General features: G+C 29.1%; 1 long non-coding RNA gene across 1 annotated transcript in view; it reads right to left on the bottom strand.

Moving 5' to 3' along the window:
• Positions 1-23905, bottom strand: part of LOC139426283 (uncharacterized) — a 40709-nt gene extending 16804 nt beyond the window's left edge. Inside the window, exon 1 of the long non-coding RNA XR_011637514.1 lies at positions 23769-23905. This is a non-coding gene — a long non-coding RNA (uncharacterized lncRNA). The remainder of the gene's footprint in view (positions 1-23768) is intronic.
• Positions 23906-24109: the final 204 nt, after the last annotated feature.

Genomic DNA, 24109 nt, shown 5'->3' with positions numbered 1-24109 from the left:
TATATATATATTACAAAATTCCCCGAGAAACGGTAACAAATAATTGTTTCCTGAATAACTCTGTCCATAAATAGTTTTCAATGGAATGTTTCCGTTGTTTAATCATTTCTTTCTCATTTCAAATAAAATAAAGAAATCGCATTATTATTTTTTTTTAAATTTAATCAGTAGCATCAGTTTTTTTTATTGAATACCTAAAAATTTAAAAAACTGCTTCTTTTATTAGTTTTTGATTAGTTGCAGAATTTATTTAAAAAATTTTTGTTGAATATTAAAATTTTGGTTAGATAAAAATTACAGGTTTTTGTTCCAGAGTGTTAGATCTATTTTGATTAGCTGGCTTAAAGTTGTTGTTATAATTTCTAACACTTGGATAGATTAACCCTTGATTCTGAAGAAATGAAATAAAAAATAGTTACAGAAATGGTTTGCTTTTTCGCCTTTTCAAATAATTAAATAAATAAAAAAAGCATTTATATTTTTTTTCGGTAGTATTTCTACTTATACTTTCATGAAGTTTTGTATGTTCTAACTAAAGATCAAAGATATAAAAACATGAAATTAGGAATTATTGCTTGCATGGAAGATTTTCGGATTGAAGAAGTAAAAACATGAATCAAAACTTTTATATCGTTAATTTTTAAACTTAAGCCATTATACAAATCTATCGTAAGATATCATGGAAGTTCAGGTTTTTTGGAAGATTCATTTCGCAAACTTTATTTTATATTTTATAATTGTAAATATGCTGTAATCTCTATGATGATATTTAATAGTCGTGAACTTAAAATCCAGTCTGCTATTCAATGTTGGTTATAATATGTTAAGATTTGAGTCGCGATGGCTCAGGGTATAGAGCACCCCCCTCCTAATGAAGTGAACCAGGTTCGAATCCTAGTGGTAACTGGTCGATACGAATTTTGCTTCCGGCTCGCATCGACAACGGTGATGACGTAAAACGTCCCCAGTGGTTGATGAATTATGACTTAAACCCCTTACCGTCGAGCTAATTGTGGAGGGTTCCTGTCATTTTCCTTTCCATGTAAGGCAAATACGAGTTAGTTCCATTATCATTCCCAGAGACTACGGAATTTGACCATAGCAGAAAGCTCAAAACTGGGATGGCTATTCAGGTTATAAAATAAAATAAGATACATTTGCTTAGCCCTGCTGAAACTCAAATGTTGTACAAAATATTAAAACGTAAAATATAGCATATGACTAGAATATGAGATCCTTTTCCAAGATTCAAAATCATCTAATTGTGGAGGGTTCCTGTCATTTTCCTCCCCATGTAAGGCAAATACGAGTTAGTTCCATTATCATTCCCAGAGACTACGGAATTTGACCATAGCAGAAAGCTCAAAACTGGGATGGCTATTCAGGTTATAAAATAAAATAAGACACATTTGCTTAGCCCTGCTGAAACTCAAATGTTGTACAAAATATTAAAACATAAAATATAGCATATGGCTAGAATATGAGATCCTTCTCAAAATCCTAGCAAACATCCATGAGAGGGTAAATACAAAACATTGTTGAGTTGGTAGAGGGTTAATCTTGTTCCCGGTCCGCGAACACGAAAAATGCTTGTAATCGCTATTCATGAAACTTAATATATTCGTGACAAGCACAAACGCCAACAAAAAGGCTTATTGGCGAGATTATATTTCGACATCGAAGAAAACCTTACTAATCCCATACTACAGTGAAGCCAAACGGGTCATAAAAGACCGAGGCCAAACATTTCAAATAAGGTAGATACATAATGTTGCAAAGCGTGTAAGCCAGCTAGTTTTTAAAGTATCACACGTTCTTAACCAATAAAGAGACCCATTCTGGAGGGCACCCATGCGTGTCCCAACACGCAAGACGAGCAACAACAGAAACAGCTTTTGTGGTTCTGTTGAATGGTTCTTTTACAAAAGGCCGATGTGGCTTGCACAGTAGTTGCCAGCCATTGAAGATGAATATCCGAATACAATAGCTTGTAGTGTGTTTAACACGTGAGGTAGTATGATCGGTGGCTTTCATCGCTGAAATATAATGAGTTTTTTTTTTCTTTCTTTTTTTAGTCTTTGATAGGAGGGTTGGAAAAAAGGTGTTGCTTTCGCGTTTTTACCGGTAATGGCCATTGTATTGGGTGGTGTTATTTGATTCCGTTGTTTAGTATGGAACGTTTTTAATAAAAAATTCATATGGTAGAAAGAAGTTGGCGTTTTTTTTCTTTTTTTTTCCTTGCCGATATTAAATTAATGTTTTTCTATTGTAAGTCATTGAACTAGAAGTATGTAAGATAAATTTACGTCATACTTCCGAAACATGGTTCTTTGAACACGTGAAAAATGATTTCAACGAAACAAAATATACTCAGACATTTTTGTAAACTTATATCAACTCTTTAATCGCGTTATTTTTCCCTTTTAAATTAAAAACAGAAATAGTTGATGAGTCAATGATTTGATTTTATTCAAATTTGGAATCACTAAGTCAACTGATTCATTTGATTAACAATATTACAATGGTTACTTTGGTTTACTTTAGGATTCGTTTTGCCAATACAATATTACAATGTTCATTTAAAATTTATTTCGACATTCACTCACGAGTTTTTAAAAATGAAATTCATAAAGATGCAAATAAACTAACTATATTGTTAAAAAAACAAAAACAATTCGTTATAAGGTCTCTGTTTCTAAAATATCTTTGAACCAAATGTGAATGTTTATTCATAATTCATTAGCAATTTCTACTGCTGTAAGTCAATTATTTTTATAAGAAAAGCATTATCTCGACATTTATCTCTAATTTTTGAAGTCAAACGTAATGCACAATAATTCATTTCTTATTTTAATTAAAAGCTTTATTTGGCATTTTACACTGTGCAATTCACCTATAACTGAATAAGCTATACTATTCGATCCTTATTTTCATGAATTGTATTATTTTGAGGTTATTCACCAATTTTTGATGTTAACATAATGCACAAAGGCTCATTTCTTATTTTGATGAAAAGCTTTATTAGACGTTGACTTACCAATTCCTAAAGCTGAACATAATATACGCAATGAAAAGTTTTACTTGGACATTTGCTCGTTGATTTCTATAATTAAACAGGCTGTACAATTATAAAATTCTCATTTTTGCGAAAAGTATTATTTCAACGTTCACTCACCTATTTTTTTAAAGCTAATCGTCCATTTTTATTTTGATGAAAAACTGTATTTGGACATTACCTTACCTATTCCTAAAGTTAAATATGCAGTGCAATAATGCAATTCGTACTTACATTAAACATATTGTTTCGATATTCTCTTTTCATGAAACATAATAATTCTCTTTCTATTTTAGAGAAAGAGAATTAAACATTCACTTACCAATTCCTAAAGCTAAAGATACTGAGCAATAATACGATTTTTATTTCTATAAAATTTATTGTTTCGAAATTTATTCAAAATTTTTTAAAGCTTTACATAAATCATAGTATTTCTCTTCCTATTTTAATGAAAAACTTTATTTGGACATTCACTCAGTAGTTCATAAATAATACGATTCTTATTTCCATAAAATTTATTGTTTCGATATTTATTCAAAATTTTTTTAAGCTCAACATAAATCATAGTATTTCTCTTCCTATTTTAATGAAAAACTTTATTTGGACATTCACTCACCAGTTCATAAATAATACGATTCTTATTTCCATAAAATTTATTGTTTCGATATTTATTCAAAATTTTTTTAAGCTCAACATAAATCATAGTATTTCTCTTCCTATTTTAATGAAAAACTTTATTTGGACATTCACTCACCAATTCATAAATAATACGATTCTTATTTCCATAAAATTTATTGTTTCGATATTTATTCAAAATGTTTTTAAGCTTAACATAAATCATAGTATTTCTCTTCCTATTTTAACGAAAAACTTTATTTGGACATTCACTCACTAGTTCATAAATAATATGATTCTTATTTCCATAAAATGTATTGTTTCGACATTTATTTACCATTTATTTAAGCTTAACATAAAGCATAGAATTTTTTTCTTCTTATTTTAATGAAAAACTTTATTTAGACATTCACTCACCAGTTCATAAAGCTCATAATGTACTACATCATAGCTCTTATTTTCGAGTATTATTTCTACGTCTATTCACCAATTTTTGAGGCCAAGCATAATTCATGATTACACAATTCCCATTTTTATGAAAAATACTATTACGACGTTCAATCGCCAATTTTTGAAGCCTATCCCAATTCATGATAATACAATTCTAATATATTAGACCCACATACTTCAGACAGTGAAAATTAAGTTTTTACCACGAAAAAAAATTATAAATCTTAGATCATTATCAGTAGGGGGATTTATTCTTGACATTCTTCCCAACCCCTGATTATATTTTAATCTTTTATCTAGGCCATATAATATTATTATTTCGTGACTTCCCGGGGGTCAGTTTTGGCAGAACGGTTGTCTTAAAACAGATGTTTATACACTTGGTATCAGCTATAAATCTAAGACCTCCCGTTGCTTCTTAAGCATTGTTCCATCAGTTGGATAGCAACGGGCAATGATTTATGATTCTTTATAATTTATTATTTCGGCACGCCATCTGAGTTTCAAAGGGGTAAAAATAATGATTCTATCTCAGTCTGCAATCAGAAGTGTATAAAACAGGGAGAGGAAAAGAACGTGTTTTGAAAAATTTGGTTTGAAATATTTTAATTAATTGTTTTAATAATGCCTCCGCTCTGCCACTCAGAACTTCATTATCGATTTTAAATTAAAGTTTTGTTTAAGGGGTTTCTTATTCTGCCGACTTAAATTTGAATTCGATTTTTATTATAGTTAATAATATTTTTATTATAATTAACAATATTTTTATTATAATTAATGATATTTTCCTGCTGATGAGAACTTTATCGATTTCAAATTAAAAATTTTGTTTAAAGGGCTTCTTATTCTGCCAACTTAAATTTAAATTAGATTTTTATATGAATAAATTATAATGTTTTATTATGATTAATAATATTTTATTAATAATATTTTAATTAATTGATTCTGTATTGCCTCCGTTCTGTGTGCTTCAAAACTTCATTATGGATTTTAAATTAAAAATTTTATTAAAAGAGGCTTCTAATTCTGCCGACTTAAGTTTAAATTTGATTTTTGTTATAATTAGTATATTTTTATTATAATTAACAATATTTTTATTATAATTAATAACATTTTCCTGCTGATCAGAACTTTATCGATTTCAAATTAAACTTATTCGGCCAAATTAAATTTAAATTAGATTTTTATTATAAATTATAATGTTTAATTATGATTAATAATATTTTAATTAATTGATTTTATATTGTCTCCGTTCTGTGTGCTTCAGAACTTCATTATGGATTTTAAATTAAATTTTTTTTTAAAAGAGGCTTCTTATTCTACCGACTTGAATTTAAATTAGATTTTTATGATACTTAATAATAACTTTATTAATAATATTTTAATTAATAATAATTCGACTTTTATGTTTTAATTTAAATTATTAATGATAGACGAATCTTATCTCTTTCAAAATGTATACTAACGAACACTGTAAAATATTCAAGGTAAAAATTACGATAAAATGTACCGGCAATCAGGGTTGCCCGTACTTTTAACCCTCACATCCATTCTTGCTGAAACATGTAACGGAACAAGAAATCGGGTTTACCGCCATTTTTACGTTAATAGTTACCGTAAAATCACAGAATCACTTTAATTAAATAAATAATATTGTTAAAATTACAGTAAAAATGGATTTTATGGTGAAAATGGATTTTACGATAAAATGGATTTTATGGTAAAATGAATTTTAAAGATGATGCACCCAAAATGCCGGTACTTCGTACCGTAATTTGATCAGGAATATTTTCTAATTTAATGCATTTGTTTAAGAAGATCTTTTTTAATAGTACAGGTGATATTTTTTCGACGTATTTTCCTACCCTTCTTTCTACCCTATCGCTTTTAACAGAAACAACAGCTATTCTCATGAAGTTACTCATCTAAAAGGACGCAGCTTTCGCAAAATTTGAAGAAAAAAAATCTGTTAAGAGGAATAATAAAGAAAAAGTAAGATCAATGAATCATTTCAAAGGTGAAAATAGGCCTTTACGCCTTAAAGATGAATCAGTAGGATTGATTGTATTCTAAATATATCAAGAAAACTTTCAGCAATTCTTGAAACGTTAGCTTAAATTTATCTACCCCATTCTTCACCAAAAATTTCACACTAAATTCTATATTCGTTTACCCCCTATTTCTTTGAAAAGTAGGTAATAAAATGTAAAAACTAAAAAAACTCCGTGAGGTGTTAAAGTGCGCTGTTGCTCTTTTCCCCGTGACTGATGACAGACTGTACGCAGCCCAACATCCAGGATAATTGGTGAAGAACTTTACGACCAACAGACTTTTCTTCAATATATCTGTTGGCATATTTAGGCTGAAGACATGCATAAAAAACGCCAAGAAACGCACAATTTGTGTACGTGATCCTTCAATATCCGCACTTCATTCTGTATCGTGTGTTTTTGTGTTTTTTTTTTTTTTATGACGCCGATTTAACGGACGACTTTTCGAAGAACTGGTGGTTTCTGTTCTGCGTTTTGTGTTAAGAGATCTGGAATTTACGACTGTGTTGTGATTATGTTAGGAGATTTTTATGGCTGTGGGAAGTCAGTGAAATGTTATGGTTCAGATGTGATGATAGCTTTGCTTTCAGAAAAAGATCTGGGAAATAGATTTTGAATAACCCCTTTCAAATTTAATTGTTTTTTCATCCTTTGGCATATCTTGTGTGTTTCTTTTTTTAGGGATAACTGATGGTAAAGTCAAACAAAATGCATTCCCTGTAACTTGTAATAAAAGTTTTATTGCCAGATCAGTTTTAGGATTATGTAAGTTTTAGGAATATATACGCAAAAATATGTTCGCCGAAAAAAAAAAATAATAATAATAATAATCAACTTTTATAGATACCTTCAGAATTTTTGACGTAAATGCGCGAATTACTGAATGAATTTTTCCACTCTGTATCCTGAATAGTATAGAAAATTAACTTATATGTCATGTAGAAAAACTGCTAGATGCTATGACAAGGGGCTTCTTTCATATACTCCGAAAAGGTGGATGAGAAGAATTGTAAAAGAGCTCTCAAAATTTGTGTTACAAATGTCTGTTTGTGGAATTAAAAAAATAAAATAAACCACTGGAAAAATTCTACTGAAAAAAAAGTACTGGAAATTGTGATTGAAAAAAGTGCTAGAAAAATATGAATGAAAAAAAAAGTGCTAAAAGGAAAATTTTCCGAAAAATGCCCCATAAAAAATGTCTCCTTTAGATCGCCATGCAAAGCTGACTCTTCAAGTGATGACTCCCAAATTTTGTATTAGTTAAAATACCTAATTCGAATGTAATTAGGTAATGTCCCAAAAACTTAATTAATCCTCAATCATTAATTGAGACTTAATCAATAAATCAATCTAATACCGCTCATACTATTTATTTATTAATATCGTTATTTTTAGGGGTGTATAACTTAACACCAAATAAACCCCTATGCAATCATTAATATTAGGAATTTATTATATGGTTAGTTGAAATAATTTAAGGGAAGTCGGTATGGCATTTACCAATAATTCTAAAACTGGCCTTCTTCAATGTGCCTTTACTCAGCATCTAAGCAAGCTTTAGTTTTTTTTCCCGCGGAATATTTACATATAGTATATTTTCAAACTGTGATACTGTGATAACTGTTAATACTTATCTTTGGCAGAAATTTTTTCAAAAAATTATAAACTAGGAACTTTTAATTTATGAAAAAGTTTAGTCATTTTTGAGCAAAAATCTTCCATAACTGAAAAAGTATTCCTGTTAACGCTAAAACATTATCACAACATACAACTGATAAAATCTCAAATATCCCCAAAATATTTCAAAGCGATATCGTTAGTAGTTTCTTAAAAAAATAAGATAGAAAAAGGTCAGTTTTAGCATTGTTATTTAGTATTGTTCTAGCATTATTATATGATATATGCAAAAACGACTCCCTATAATAAAAATGAAGTGTTTCCAGTTCAACTTTTAGAAAAAATATTATTGGTATACGTATATTAAATAACAATATAATAACTAGTATTATTGTAAATTTTTGTTACTTAAATTATTTTATTGCAACTAAAATTCTTGGAGCTTTTCAATTTTCCAATCATTTAATTAAAACATTTAAAATATGAAAATTAATTTTCTTTCTGTTAATCTTAACTAACTAATGTTTAAAATTATGCTTCATAACATTACATTAGATAATTATATGAATAACTTTACATTATAATTGCATTAGATTTTGGCTCTATTTGCATTGCAATCTTAACACGTTCACGCCGGGAAAAGTGAAAATAGTTGTACGGGAAAAGATAAAATACTGGCAGAAGAACTATTTCAATATTAGATAATATTCGGGAGGAGTTAATCTATTCTCAACAATAACAATTCACTATAAGGAAATTTATCACGGCGAAGAAGCAATTCAATATAAAAATTGCATCCGTTAAAAACAATTTATTTAATTATTTTATTATTTTAATTATTTTAAAAGCAATAGTNCAAAAAAAGTAACGATTTAAAAGTACATTTCTAGGAAATCGAAAATTCAAAGTAACCTAAAATTTTATTGAATAATATTCTTATGTTCTTCAATGTTTTTGCAAAATTGGTTCAATTTATTTAATTATTTTAATTATTTTAAAAACAATAGTTATGGATTTTTATTATTGCCGAAAAAAAACTAAAAAATGAAATTTATTGTTACCAGTTTTTATTCCGGTGTGCTGCCAAGGTGAGACAATCTAGCGTGACCCACCGGTGGGTCACCCCGGCGTGAACGTGTTAAAGGAAATATTTTTTTCGATGCTCTTTTAACTCCCGTTTATTAATTTAAAAAAATCCACTTCAAATCTTTCGCACCTATAATTGTTTAGTTACTATATGCATATCATAATTAAAATGTTACGATGTTATGTACTGCAACTATATTTACACGTTTGCTTATACAATTACATTCCTCTTCAATTAGTGAACATTTTTAGATTTCTAAAATGTTGGTAAAATTATCACTGCACTTTCCTCTTTTCTCAATATCTCTCTGGCATTCGATGTAATTTTTTCAACCCATACATTTCACCCAAGGCAATTACATAGCTAAAACTTTGAAATCGAGAAGAGATAAAAGTAGGCAAAGATGCCTATAGTTTTTTCGGCAGTGTCGGATGTCTATAGGTTATCTCTATGGCCCATTAATATGACTGGGTTCTGAAGGAGTGAAATATAGTTACGGTCACGAAACCCTCCGCGTTTCCGCTCAAAATCCGAGGTTGGGAAATTTATATAGCTGGAATGCGTGCCAGGGTAGAGTTGCCATTTTTAGGAGATGTAAAGGACGATATTCGATTTTTTTTTTTTTTTTCGAATCAGTCAAGCGAGAAAAATATTATGCTTTCGGTTAGTTTTGTATGTCATGTTGTAAAATTGTGGCAGAAACCATATCATATCCCGAAATTGCTTCTAAAAAAGCATTGTGGTTGCTTTAGAGTAGCATTTCGTAATAAAAATATTATAATGACATCTTAGTTTGTATTTCTTCTTCAAATTTTAAACTGTTGTGGAGAAGTAATAATTGCGCATAATACATATAATGAAAAATTAACTGATGTATATTCATGCGTGGCTGGGTTGCGCAGTTGGTTTGTCGTCGGCCTTCTGAACCCAAGTCTGTGGGTTCGATCCCCGGCGCAGACACCGTATTTCGGGATGCGGAAATTCCTCAGCGACCATATCGTATGATTATGCGGCATGCAAAAGATCCCTGGAGTGCCTTATTGGCTTTTGGCATTTCCGGCAAAATTAAATTCCTAGTGCACTTTGGCATCCAAATAGAGTCTCGGTGCTGCCATCTAGTGTGGCAGAAACTTGACGTCCAAATTAACATGGCTAACGGTATCTCCCCCATTGTGGTGGTCCTGAAAGAGTGGATACCACTTTTGGAGAACACACTAGGTCTGCTCGTCGGGAAGACTGATTGTGCCGCTCTTAAATTTTAGAGTACATACAATAACTGATAATGATGCATTTTATACAAAAATTAATTAAAGTATTTATGATCTGTACATATTTTTTTTTGAACCTAAAACTTTAAAGATAGAACTACTGCTATTAATGTTATTATTATTAAAAAAAATAATGTATATATGAAGAACATCTTTCTAGAATCTTAAATTGTAGTAGAGCTTGAATAACAGTTGTAGATACACATAATAAAAATTTAAATAATGCGCAATAATTTCAAAAATAGTAGTCGGTAAAATTGTATTCTTCAAATCTAAAATTGTAGTAGACATAAAATAACTGCTTATGATGCATGGAATAAAAATAATTTATGAATTTATTATTTGATAGTACTTATTCGATAAATCAACACTTTGATTTTAAAAGTTTATTGACTCCTAGAATAATAGTTATAAAGAAGCTTACTGATTGCAATTTTTTAGATTTTTACGAATAATTAAAGAACGAAAAGATTCAACATTTTCGCCATAATAAATTATTTTATCTTTTTTAGTTAATTTATGAGAAAAATTTCTAACCGCAGTACTCGTAGCAAATTGATTTAAATCACCTACAGAAAAATACTTGTAATATTGGCGTATAGGATACGAAAAATATGATTAGATTAATTAATAATTTTACAAATATAAAAGATCAGGACAGTGCGCTTGCTTTATTTATAAATATTTGATCAGCTATAAGAAAACGAAACATTAAATTTTACATATTTTTCAACTTGAAAAACATCAAGCAACTTTCAAAGCAAGCATTTCATATCCTAAAATTGAGCNAAAAAAAAAAAAAAAAAAAAAAAAAAAAGAAAAGAAGAAAAAAAAATTTGACGAATTTTTATGGATTACTTCTTTGATCAGAATAATATATCCATATCATTCATATCAAAATGATTTAAATTATTAGTTTTATGATAAATTAGAACTGCTTTGATTTGTCAGTTTTTTCACTGCGCGGTAAGTTACAATGCAGAGTTGAAGGTTTTACAGGGGCAACCGTTGATAAGGTCATAAGTAAACGAATGAAAATTTTTCCCTTATTTTCCGTATTCTTAAATTTGTTATTATAATTTTGTTTAAAGAAAAATATTATCATTGATACTTGAAGGAAATAAACTTAGTACGTATATTCACGCAGCTAGTACTTTTAAACGAAAATATATTTTAATACAGGTTTGATAATTAAATGGAAAAAAAATACAATTACACGTTGATAAGGTCATAAGTAAATGAAAAAAATTTCCCCTATTCTCCGTATTCTTAAAGTTTTTATTATCATTTTTGCTTAAAGAAAAATATTATCATTGATACTTGAAGGAAATAAACTTAGTACGTATATTCACGCAGTTAGTATTTTTAAACGAAATATACTTTAGTACAGATTTGATAATTAAATGGGGAAAAAAATACAATTACATTTTGAGTTTTCAGACGAAAATATACAAAATAAATAGAGAGTTTTTAAATAAAAGTATACATTAATCTCTATAGAATTATTAAACGAAAATATACATTTATGAATTATTAAACTTAATGAATTATTACGCAGTTATTGAAATAAAATATACTTTAAAGCATTTAGAATTATTAAAAGTAAATAGACATTTGTACATTTAGACCTATTAAACAAAAAAAAATACTTTAACACGCTTAAAATATTAAAAGTAATTATACATTAATATATTGCGAATTATTAAACGAAAATATACCTTGTAACATATAGAATTATTAAATTAAAATATATTAATACATTTAATACTTTTAAGTGAAATTATACATTGCTGAACGGAATAATTAAATAAAAATATAGAAAACATACAGAAGGTTTTCGAATAAAAATAAAGCATAAATAGTTTTAGAACTGTTGAAGAACTATATACATTAACACAGCTGCAATGTAGTTAAATGACACTATACATTAATAGGTATAGAATATTTGAACAAAAATATTGAACTGACTAGTAATTGCAAGAAATTCCTGACTGTCAAAATCATTATTTGGAGTTATAAAACTTAAGTTTGATAAAAACGAAGAATTTTCAATTGAAATTTTTTAATAAGCATCTTATTTGAATATTTTCACAACAGAATTTATGGTATAATTATGAGTCGGTTAACGGAATGTATTGCATAATATTGCATTGGATGAAAGAATGTAGCCCATAAATATGTGTTAGGGGCAGTTTTTATCTGATAATTATGTTTCAGATAATTGAGTGTATAGTATAATGCGTTGAGTTACAAAAAGTACCACATTGTTATGAATTGGATAACACAATGTATCGTATAATTATATAATAGATGACATACAGTATCATGTAATGTGTTGGATAACCGTGTGTTTTGTATTTTTATGTTTTAGATAACTGAGTTATCGAATAATGTGGTATTGAATAACAAAAAGTGTAACATAATTATGTGACAGATAACAGAAGGTATCGTGTTATGTGTTGTATAAGGAAACTGAGTTTATCGTATAATTATGTGATCGATAATAGAATGTACTTTATAACTATGTACTGAATGAAGATTGCATTGTATAATTATTTGTTGGATGACAGTGTATTTCTTATAATTATGTTTCAGACTACTCAGTGTATTGCATAATATCTTGAATTACAAAGTATATAGTATGCAAAGTGTGTAATATGCCGGATAACAAAATGTATCATATTATTATGTATTGGCAACGATATCTGAGTGCATTGTTGAATTACTGAGTGTATTGTACATGAGTAGGATAATAGAGTGTGGCGCAAATATAAAGTTGGATAACAGAATGCATCGTAAAATCTGTGTAGGAATTACTAAGTGTATTGTACATGATTAGGATAATAGAGCGTGACACAAATATGAAGTTTGATAACGGAATGCATCGTAAAATCTGTGTAGGAATTACTAAGTGTACATGATTAGGATAATAGAGCGTGGCACAAATATAAAGTTGGATAACAGAATGCATCGTAAAATCTGTGTAGGAATTACTAAGTGTATTGTACATGATTAGGATAATAGAGCGTGACACAAATATGAAGTTTGATAACGGAATGCATCGTAAAATCTGTGTAGGAATTACTAAGTGTATTGTACATGATTAGGATAATAGAGCGTGGCACAAATATAAAGTTGGATAACGGAATGCATCGTAAAATCTGTGTAGGAATTACTAAGTGTATTGTACATGATTAGGATAATAGAGCGTGGCACAAATATAAAGTTGGATAACGGAATGCATCGTAAAATCTGTGTAGGAATTACTAAGTGTATTGTACATGATTAGGATAATAGAGCNTCCACTGCTTCCAAACTCGCATCACTGTGGAACTGTTCCGCTGCATACGAGCTGCTATTGCGCGATAGGAAAATCCTCCTTCTCGAAGGCCGATTATCCTCCCTCGTTCAAACTCCGTAAGTTGCTTGAATTTCTTATTCTTCCGTCGTGGAGGCATACTCAGGTCTCACTAAACGTTTGCCACTAACAAATAATCATAGACTATTTTCAACGTCCCGCTACAGCACTTTATTTATACGCTTTCAGCATCAATTCAGAGGGCGCTGCGCGCGCCACGCACGCGCGATGGCTCTGAAACTTTATTAATTTGCATAATATCCTATATCCATTATTAAAATAATATTTCATTTGATTCTGATGATTCCTTCATGGTGTTGCATTTTCTACAAACAGCAGTTTACATTAATACATTGCGAATTATTAAACATATAGAATTATTAAATTAAAATATATTAATACATTTAATATTTTTAAATGGAAATACACATTACAGAATGGAATAGTTAAATAAATATATATTTAATACAGTGAGGATTTTCATATGAAAATAAGCATAAATTGTTTTAGGATTTATGTTCAGAATATATACATTAACACAGTTACAATGTAGTTAAATGACACTATACATTAATAGGTATGGAATTTTTGAACAAAAATACTGAATAAGTTGTTGCAAGAAATTCCTGAGTTTCAATATCATCATCGGTAGTTATAAAACTTACCTGAGTGATTAAAACGAAGAATTTTCAATTTAAATTTTTTTTAATAAGCATCCTATTTAAAGATTTTCACATGCGAGTTGAAAGAGTATTGAATAATAAAATTTATTGTATGATTATGAGTCGGTTTATAGAATGTATCGTATAATATTGCATTGGGTAAAAGAATATAGCCCATAAATATGTGTTGGGTGTTGTTTTTATCTGATAATTATTTTTAAGATAATTGAGTGTATAGTATAATGCTTTGAGTTACACAGAATACCACATACTTACGAATTGGATTACACAATGTATCGTATAATTATATGTTAGATGACATAGTGTATCATATAATGTGTTGGATAACAGTGTGTTTTGCATTTTTATGTTTTAGATAAATGAGATGTAGTATAATATGATATTGAATTATACAAAGTGTATCATAATTATGTGTCGGATAACGGAATGTATCGTGTTATTATGTGTTGGATAAGGAAACTGAGCTTATCGTATAATTGAAATACGATAACAGAATGTACTTTATAACTATGTATTGAATGCCGATTGTATCATATAATTATCTGTTGGATGACAGTGTATTTCTTATAATTATGTTTCAGACTACTCAGTGTATTGCATAATATCTTGAATTACAAAGTATGTAGTATGCAAAGTGTGTAATATGCCGGATAACAAAATGTATCATATTATTATTTATTGGCAAAGATATCTGAGTGCATTGTTGAATTACTAAGTGTATTGTACATGAATAGGATAATAGAGCGTGGCACAAATATGAAGTTAGATAACAGAATACCTCGTAAAATCTGTGTAGGAAGTGTAAGATTATTAGGTGCCTAATCTATATTAATCATTTAAATAAAGTATTAATTATAAATATTTCTGAAATTTTTATTTTTCTATTTTCTGTTGCGTGTGATTTTTTAACAGATCTCGGATATTTTTCAAACGGTCGATTTCTAGTTTGCAATCGATTTCTCCCCCCAAGCTACAGAACTTTTTGAAAATGATAACTTTAGTCTATTTTTTGTAGCAATATGAAAGTTTAAAAACGTTATATACAACAGGGGATGTCATAAATGTTTGCAACAAGCTTCCAGGAATGCTAGGGCACATCACCAGGATTAAAATTGAATCCAAACCTAGGCCCAGAAATTCCGTCAACTGTTCTTCAACTGTTTCTTCGTGAGCTCTTAAACGGGTCGTAATAGGGAAGCGGTCCTAGCCGCATACGATGACATTTCCGGTCATGGGTTCTTATGTAGTTTTAATATTGATGATCCGCCTTAACTTCCAAAGAAGTTTGTCGCAAATGTTAAGATATCGTTTTCAAACTAGTTGTAAATCGAGAAAAATATACTAAAAATATTATTGGAAAAAAAAATCTGTAGCTTTAAGAGCAAATCTAATTTAGAATGCCACATCCGGCTTAGGAAAATGCAAGTATTTGTGTAAATGCAACAAAAAACTTTAACCCCGGTGTAATTTTTCCCTCAATTTCTTCAATTTACATTGTAATCATTTTTTTGGAAATCGTCGGAGGGGGGAGGGAATGAAAATTTCTTCCACTTTTCATCTCCTTGTCAGAAAAATAATAATAAAAAAAAAGTGAGATTATGTTTGGAAAAAGATCCACGTGGTGGGTGTCAGAATTCGAAACAGAACAGACGAAGAGAAGGCGGCAGAGATCAAAGCAAGGAAAGGGTCTTTAAAATAGTCTTCAACTTGTAGCAAAGTGGAAAGTTTTCATTTGCTAAATGGGCCGTCAAAAAGAAGGGCCATCGAGAACACGGCCCCTTTCATACGAGTGCGTTGCCAAAAGAGGGACTGAGGTTTTATGAGTAACGTTTATTACTTACTTTGTGCCCACCATCTGTTGGGAAAAGTAGTACATATTTTATTTATATGGGCGGCATTACTTTAGTTACTCACAGTTTTATCGAATACAGTTTGTTTCATATCAGAATTCGAGTACATGCTTACATAACAGTACGTTCGTAAATGCAGCACAAATTATGAATATTTTTTAAATACATATTTTTAATATGTACACTGCAAAAATTGAGGATCAAATCACGATATGCACTGGCATTTTGGGTGCATCATCCGTAGAATCCATTTTTACCAATAAATATTTTTCCCTTAATTTTTTTCAGCAATATTTATTTAATGAGAGTGATTCATTGATTTTTACGTAATGTTATTAATTTAAAATGTTATTATTGATAGTATATAGGAATATATATAAATTTTAAGGAAAAAGGCTTTCCCTCATTCATAATATTCAACAAAATTATTAAAACTACTCTTATGTAGATCTAGGAATTATACTAAATTTCAATAGTTATATTTACTCCATTGTGATATGAAAATATACACGCAATGCTTTTTCAATTAATTATTTCTGGAAATTGTATTAACCCTTTACCAGATGGGACACCGGTGAATTATATTTACACTAATATATAAAATACAAAAAAAAATAATAGTTGGAAAAATTTATCAATAATTGATTCTGTAAAGTAAAGAATGTCAATGAATAATTGCTTCTCTTGGATACAATAGAGTTCCGATTATCCGAGTTAATGTGGGCAACGAGTAAGTCGGATAACCGAAAACCCAGTTAAAGCGAAGAGTATAAAAAAGAAAGGAAAAAGAGTAGGTATGAATGTACTATATTTAACAAATACGAAATTTATAGGAGTACAACACATACAATTTACACTATAATTAAAAAACTTTACGAGAATCAAAGAATTTTTACTTAAAGTTCTTAATCATTTTTTGACAAAAGACACAGGTATTTCATAACCATCTAATATTATTAAAGTGCTAAATATAATATTTTTCACTTATTTTTATCTAAATTAATACAAAATGATGAAAAAGTATGAAAAATATGTGAAATTGAAATTCTGCTTAAAAGCAATCACTGAAATATAGTTTTTGTTAATATTTTCAACTTATCAAAGTCTTAATTAACAAAAGTTTCTCATAGGAAGAGACTATTGTTAAATTATATAATGATATTTTCAATTGAAAGTGTAAAAAGTTTAAAAATTTCCTTTAACGAAGTTAATTATTTTTTAAAAAAAAACCTAGTTACGTTCGAATAATTATTTTTTTATATTAAATTCGGGTTCAATCGGTGTTAAATCTGTGTGCTAGTTGATGAGGTACTTTTATAATGGTGCGTTTTCTTCGAAGCTTTATTCCCGTGCATTTACTGCTACTGTTTTTTTTTTTCCAGTGTTTTGTATACCCTAATAAGCATATCATTCCTGAATAAAACTGTTATTTTCAACTACATTCCAATATACCGATCACCATCTTTACATTTTATTTCTGTGCTAGTTTTAACTAATATATAAAATCCACAAACCATGTCTATCACACTTTATTTTCTTACATATTTTTACGCGTATAATAAACTGCACGCTAACTCCAGCCATATTTATGTTTTTACATACCAATGTCCCATATATAACTTAACAAAAAACATTTCACGCTTTTAGGTTGTCAGTAAAAGCATTGTGTTAAAAGGTAATGCATCTGAAGAAGACATTCCTTTCGCATGTTTACATGCCATAACCTCCCAACTAGGCTTGCAAGCAGAAATCTCTACTCTTTGTTAAGTGGGCTTGTCTGTTAGCGTGCCTGAATTTCATAAAAGCCTTCTCCCCACTGTGTCGGTAACATCAAAGGGGACTTTTCTAATGACCCATGCTTTATTTACAGGGTTCTTGTGACAGTTGTGCCTTTCTTTCCGTTAAAAATTCGCCAACAAGGAACACTGAGAGTTAATGAGTGCATAAGGTGAAATATTTTGGACTTTTAAATGAATGAAGTGAGTTAGGAGTTCATCACCAGGCGGGATTTCTGTGCCATTTTTAATGCGTCTTCGTTAGATATACAGAATCCGGAGAAAGTAATTTCTTTACTTTAATTCATACATATACTTTACTTCAATTACTTTTTATAACTTTACTTCGATATTTTGCTTCATTTTTAAAAAGAGTAATAATCCTACAGTTATACAACAGGCAATGAATGATTTTTAAACTGCACAATGATTTTTTAAAAAAAATGAGACACCTTAATGATTTTTGATCTAATAGTGATTGGATCATCACCTACTAAGTTGCAATCTTAATAGTTCGATGGGTTAAACATAAATATGCTTTTTAATTTGCACAAAAGTCAATTTAAGTTTGAAAAACAGGCACATAAACGTACTTCTCAGGAAATACATAGCTTTTTTTTCTTCTGATTAATTACCTAAGCCAAACCTAAATAAATATGTCATTTCGATTGACCCAATCTGAACGTTTTACTTGATTTTTAACACTAGTCCTGACGCATCTGAAACAAAACTCGATCGAACTAGTGGTTTTCGCTCGATTTATTCGGAAAGTATCTGCTTCCTGATTCAATTAAAACATTTCGAATGTTTTTTGTTACGTCACAGAGCGATAACTTGACTTCGAAGGTTAAGTTCCGTAGAACTATTTCTGACCAATCATAAAGAAGGATGGCGGTGGTGGAGAGAAGCCAGGGGAAATTAAAAACTGGATTATATGTTACAGATACCCCAGTAAAATTTTATATACACTGATTAAACAATAATATACTAGTTTTTAATTATGAGTTACAAGTATATTAATAGCATTTATATAGTAATTTCGGGACTGAAATCCAAAACTATAATCTGATCCTTATCAGTAGTCGCTTCTAATTTATGTTTGTTATTAATTATTTAAAGAATAAATTGCTAATATTTGATTAATTATCATTTTCTGCGAGGTAATTTTAATTATATTATTCCAATCCCACAGTTTTTGGTACAGATTTACGCTTTCTGATTTGGCTAGATGTATGTGTTTTTTTGATGCATAAGTATTTAGAAATTGGAGAAATGTTTGAATTGTTGACCCTCTCTCCAAACTTTTACACCAAAACGACGACAAGATTTTCAGCCACGACAGATTTAACGTGCACCTTGCTGCGTATATGAGCCGATTGTTTAGACAGCAGTTAGAATTGAACTGTCGATCCCCAGCTCCCCAGCAATATAAGCGACACTTTAACCGACTGAACCGCCAGAGCGCCCTATAATCTCCCAAAACACATTTAAATTATAATTGTCGTTTGTACTTTGTAATAGTAATTATAATTGCAGTTTGTAATTATATATAATTGTAATTCGTAGTTATAATTCGTAACTGTAATTCGTACTTGCAGTTCCTAATTTGTAATTGTAATTTGTAATTGTAATTTGTAATTGTAATTTGTAATTGTAATTGTAATTTGTAATTGTAATTGTAATTTTTAATTGTAATTGTAATTTGTAATTGTAATTTGTAATTGTAATTTGTAATTGTAATTTGTAATTTGTAATTTGTAATTGTAATTTGTAATTGTAGTTATTTGTAATTGTAATTTGTAATTGTAATTTGTAATTGTAATTTGTAATTGTAATTTGTAATTGTAAATTGTAATTGTAATTTGTAATTGTAATTTGTAATTGTAATTTGTGATTGTAATTTGTAATTGTAATTTGTAATTGTAATTTGTAATTGTAAATTCATATTTGTTAACTGTAACTTGTAAGTATTATTGTGATTACTGTAGTTTTTCTTTCTTGTTCTTAATGTTCCAGTTCTTACGAATTAATATTTATAACTATTCTTATTAGTAAAAAAAGAAATCATTCATTTAAAACTATTCTTAATAGGCGGCACGATGTGATAATAAAAGTTGAAGATATTTTAATTGTACTTATTTATCTAGACCGGTTAAAAAAAAAATATTTCCCATTTATTCTTTTTCCATGTGAATAAGTTTTCAGATTGTCAAAACCTTTGGCCAAGGTCAAAACAAACTATTTATTCCCCTTGATGTTTTCCTCAGACTTTTAATAGCAGTAAATTATTTGTTTAATATTTTTTCATGCATTTTTCAAAAACGAAACCATTCGTCCATTCTAAGGATTTTATTTAAATAAAAATAATTTAAAAGATGACTTTCATTTTCCATTTGTTATTATAATAAAAGAACACATTAAAGATATCTCGAAATAAAGCACCATCTTACTTTTCTCTCATAAAATCAATCTTTAAAACATTAAAACAGCGTGATGCATTTATTCATTTGCCTTAATTAGCGACGAAATGTCTTCTCGCCGTGAAATGAAAAATAACGATACCTTCAAAAATGACGCCAAATTAGCATCCAACATTCATAAATCTATTAAATTACCTTTAAAATAACTTCCCCGAAATCAGATCTCCAATAGGCAAGATGAATGGCCTCGGATATTTGAAGGTAGAGAAAACCCCAAAACTTCCTCAAAACATTTCCCCTCGAACATTTGGCAACGCTTCCAGCATTCCAATTCATTCGGATCGAAATAAACATTTATAGCTATGACATTACGAGCATGCTGTGGGCCTACCCTTGTAGATCTTACTAGACCATAAAACAAACCTTCTCTTTGTAGCTTCCAAAATCCCAATAAATTTCCAACCAGAAAATGCGGCATGCAGCGATGTTTCATGGGAGGTTCCCCAGTGAGTTTCGAATAAGAAGCACTTGTTGGCGAAAATGAAGGAACACCTTTAGACTGTCGGGAACTTTGATGTGAAAGAGTGTTCCCGGTGTTCCCTAGTTCATTACTGTCGGATACAAGCCGAGGGAGGTCTTTCCGGTTCTACCTGGTTATTTGGAAGAGAGTTCGACCCCCGACAGAGCTGTGATACAAGCTTTTTTTGATGGAAAAAAAGTTTAGACGGAAGTTTTGGATATTCATGAAATGACAGAAGGGCTTGTTGGTTACGCCCGTGTGTGTCAACGTGGGGTTTTTGCATAAAGGTGTGATGTTTGTGTCTGGAATTTGTCTTTTGTTTCGTGGCGTGACTGTGATTTAATAATCCTTGAAATGAGAAGTGGTTTAAAATAAATAACAATTATAATGGAACAGTTTTCGTAACTGCTTTACGAGATTCTGTCGCCACATAAAATAACGTTTTTCGCCAATATTTTGCTATTTTCATAACTTTTGGGGGGGGACTCTGTCACCACATAAAATAAAGTTTTTATGCGAATATTATGCTTTTTACAAAACTTTATTTCGTGGGCTCTGTCGCCGCATGAAATAAAGTTTTTTGCGAATATTTTGCAATTTTCATAGCTGTTTGTCGAGGGCTTTAACACTGCATAAAATAAAGTTTATTTTGTGAATAAAATGTTATTTTCGTAACTGCTGCATGTTTGCAACAGTAATTCATGACTGTTAGATCCATTTTAGTTGATTTTATGCCAGGGCCCCTTCTATGCTAATTCTGAAAATGGTACAAAACGTCGAACCTAAAAAGAGAAAACCTTAGTTTTCTGAAAATGAAAAGCATTTGTGATATAATTTTTTACTATTAAAAAAAATATGAGAATTATTTACTGATTTTAATGCTCATAATTTTCACAAAAAGTAAGAAAGCCACAGTTTAAACTCAAAACAAAGGTTTAAATAAAACCTAAACTTATTTTCAAGATACTTGTTTCTAGACATTCAAACGGTCAAGTAGACTAATATTTTTTTTAAAAAAAAGAAAGAAAAAAAAAACATGAAGGTTTTTTTTTTTAATTTTTGCAGTTTGGTGAGATTTTCTGCCTAGAATAAAACAATTGAAATTAGTTGATATTTCTTAATTTTTGCACATTTTAATGAAGCGTTCGAGTAACTTGAAAAATGGAAATTTAGAAAATCAGGAACACAATTTTAGCATAAAACGAGGGATATTTTAAGATATGTGTGACACACTGCCTGCCAACACACTGGAGCCTTTCTGTTGTCAGTTGTAGTATCAAAAACCGACTGTGCCCCGAGGTCAAATAATGGATAAACAAAACAAAAAGAGCAATTAGAAAAATTTAAATGTAAATGCGAGGAAAAATTAGTGACATACAAACGCAATTTAAAAGTACAGAGAGTACTTACTTTGTGTACTTTTAAATTGTGTTTGCATGTCATAATTTTTTTTTCTTCTCTTAAGGGTATAAGAAATTCGAATGAGTGGTTGTTTATTGTAAAAATAAAAGAAAAAGCATCAATCGCTATTTTTGGTAAATTTCTAAACATGTTTTGTCATTTTTTCGTTAGTATTTGTCTCTAAGTTTAAAGTTATTTTTGATGCATAATTTATTTATAAAACGTATCATTCCCTCCATCAGTGTTAGTTTCGCAAAACACTTAAATGGTGCCAATGGAAGGCATTTCAATTCATAGGTACCACACACGAAATATTGTATAGATTACTGATTTTATACATCCGATAATTGGTATTATATTCTTATTTTAAATTATTGAAAAGCCAAAAAATATAATTAAATAATTCTATTTATTAATTGGTTTCATAAATAGTGCATTCTTAAAGATTTCGGATAAAAATGTTTTACGTTAAAAAAAAAAAAATTCTCATACCTTAAATAGGCAAAACACGGAACAAAATTCATTATTCCTAATTAATTATTTAATTGAATAATATGAGGACAATAATATTGAAAAAATATTTGAGGGCTAAATAATATCTAATTCGTAAATATAAGAAATTCACAAATAAATAAATTTATTTAGCGAACGATTTCATAGATATATTATTACTACTTGTAATAAACTTCTATTTTTTAGGTTCAATCAATCCTATAAATTTTAAGCATCAAACAATTAATGTCAAATGAATCTTAAAAAAAAATTATTCATCCCTTTTTATTACTAAACATAACATTAATAATTTTCAAAAAAATATTTGTCAAAATGCTAAATAATTAAAGAATTACAAAGTGTTGTATGCAAACGACTTTATAAACCAGTGCACATTTAAATCAACGTTAAAAGTTTTACAATTTAAATCATATTTGGCTTTCAAATTATACGAAACTTAAAATTATCCGAACTTGTTTCTTATTTTATGGAAATGTATATAGAAGCTAAATAAATCACTGATTTCAATATTCCAAATAAATAGATAATATTTTTTTTTTAAAAAAAAGCATAATCTTTCAAATATTTCTTTAATATATATTTTTTCTTTTTGAGTAAAATATTCTGTCGCTATGGTACTGCGTATGTGCCTTTTTTTCATTTTTTTCTTTCTTTTTACTGAACTATTATACATCCTAATCTTACAGGGGGGGGGGATGTAAAATATAGTTTTTAAATTTATAACATAATGCAATATTTATACTTATTGCACTTACAATAAGAGTATACTATTAACAATAGAACAGAAAAATATGGAGATTTTTCAGAAGGTTGAACATTCCATACATATAGGCGTTTATTATCAGCTATATAAGGTTATATTATATGTAGTAAAATAAATTTATTAATTAGTTTGAATGTGTGTGATTTTTCAAAACTTTCAGTTTGTTCTGAAATTAAAATAAAGCGTTATTAAAAAAAATATTAAACGAAAAAATAAAGTATTTTTAAAACTGAATCTTGTAAAACCTTTAAGAATTTCATAATAAAATAGAGTAAGAAAGAATTTTCTAAAAACTATTTAAGAGATAACAGTTTCAATAAAAATGTTAGTTGTAAAACTAACCTTTAATTGCCTAAAAATAAGAAGACTACCTTTCGTATTTATTATTCACAAAAGGAATGAAATTCTTCAAAACTATTTTCACTTCAGTTTTCTATCTTTCTTTCAGATAATCACATCAAAATGCGAAATGCATTAAATATCGCCTGCACGAACTGGGCGTGTGAGACCGGTAGTGACATCTGTCGGCGATCAGGGCGTTTTGAGTGGCAAGCTAGAAAAACGATTCTTTACGGTTGTCTTTATGAATAATAGTCTTAACCCACATTCTGAAGTTTTCGTGACGCCCATTCCTGTCAGTGATATCCAGAGAATTATTTTTTTTTCTGTTTTGTTCCTCCTGT

This window comes from Parasteatoda tepidariorum, chromosome 8, assembly GCF_043381705.1.
Source record: "Parasteatoda tepidariorum isolate YZ-2023 chromosome 8, CAS_Ptep_4.0, whole genome shotgun sequence".
Taxonomy (NCBI): domain Eukaryota; kingdom Metazoa; phylum Arthropoda; class Arachnida; order Araneae; family Theridiidae; genus Parasteatoda; species Parasteatoda tepidariorum.
This window is presented reverse-complemented; position numbering and strand designations above follow the sequence as displayed.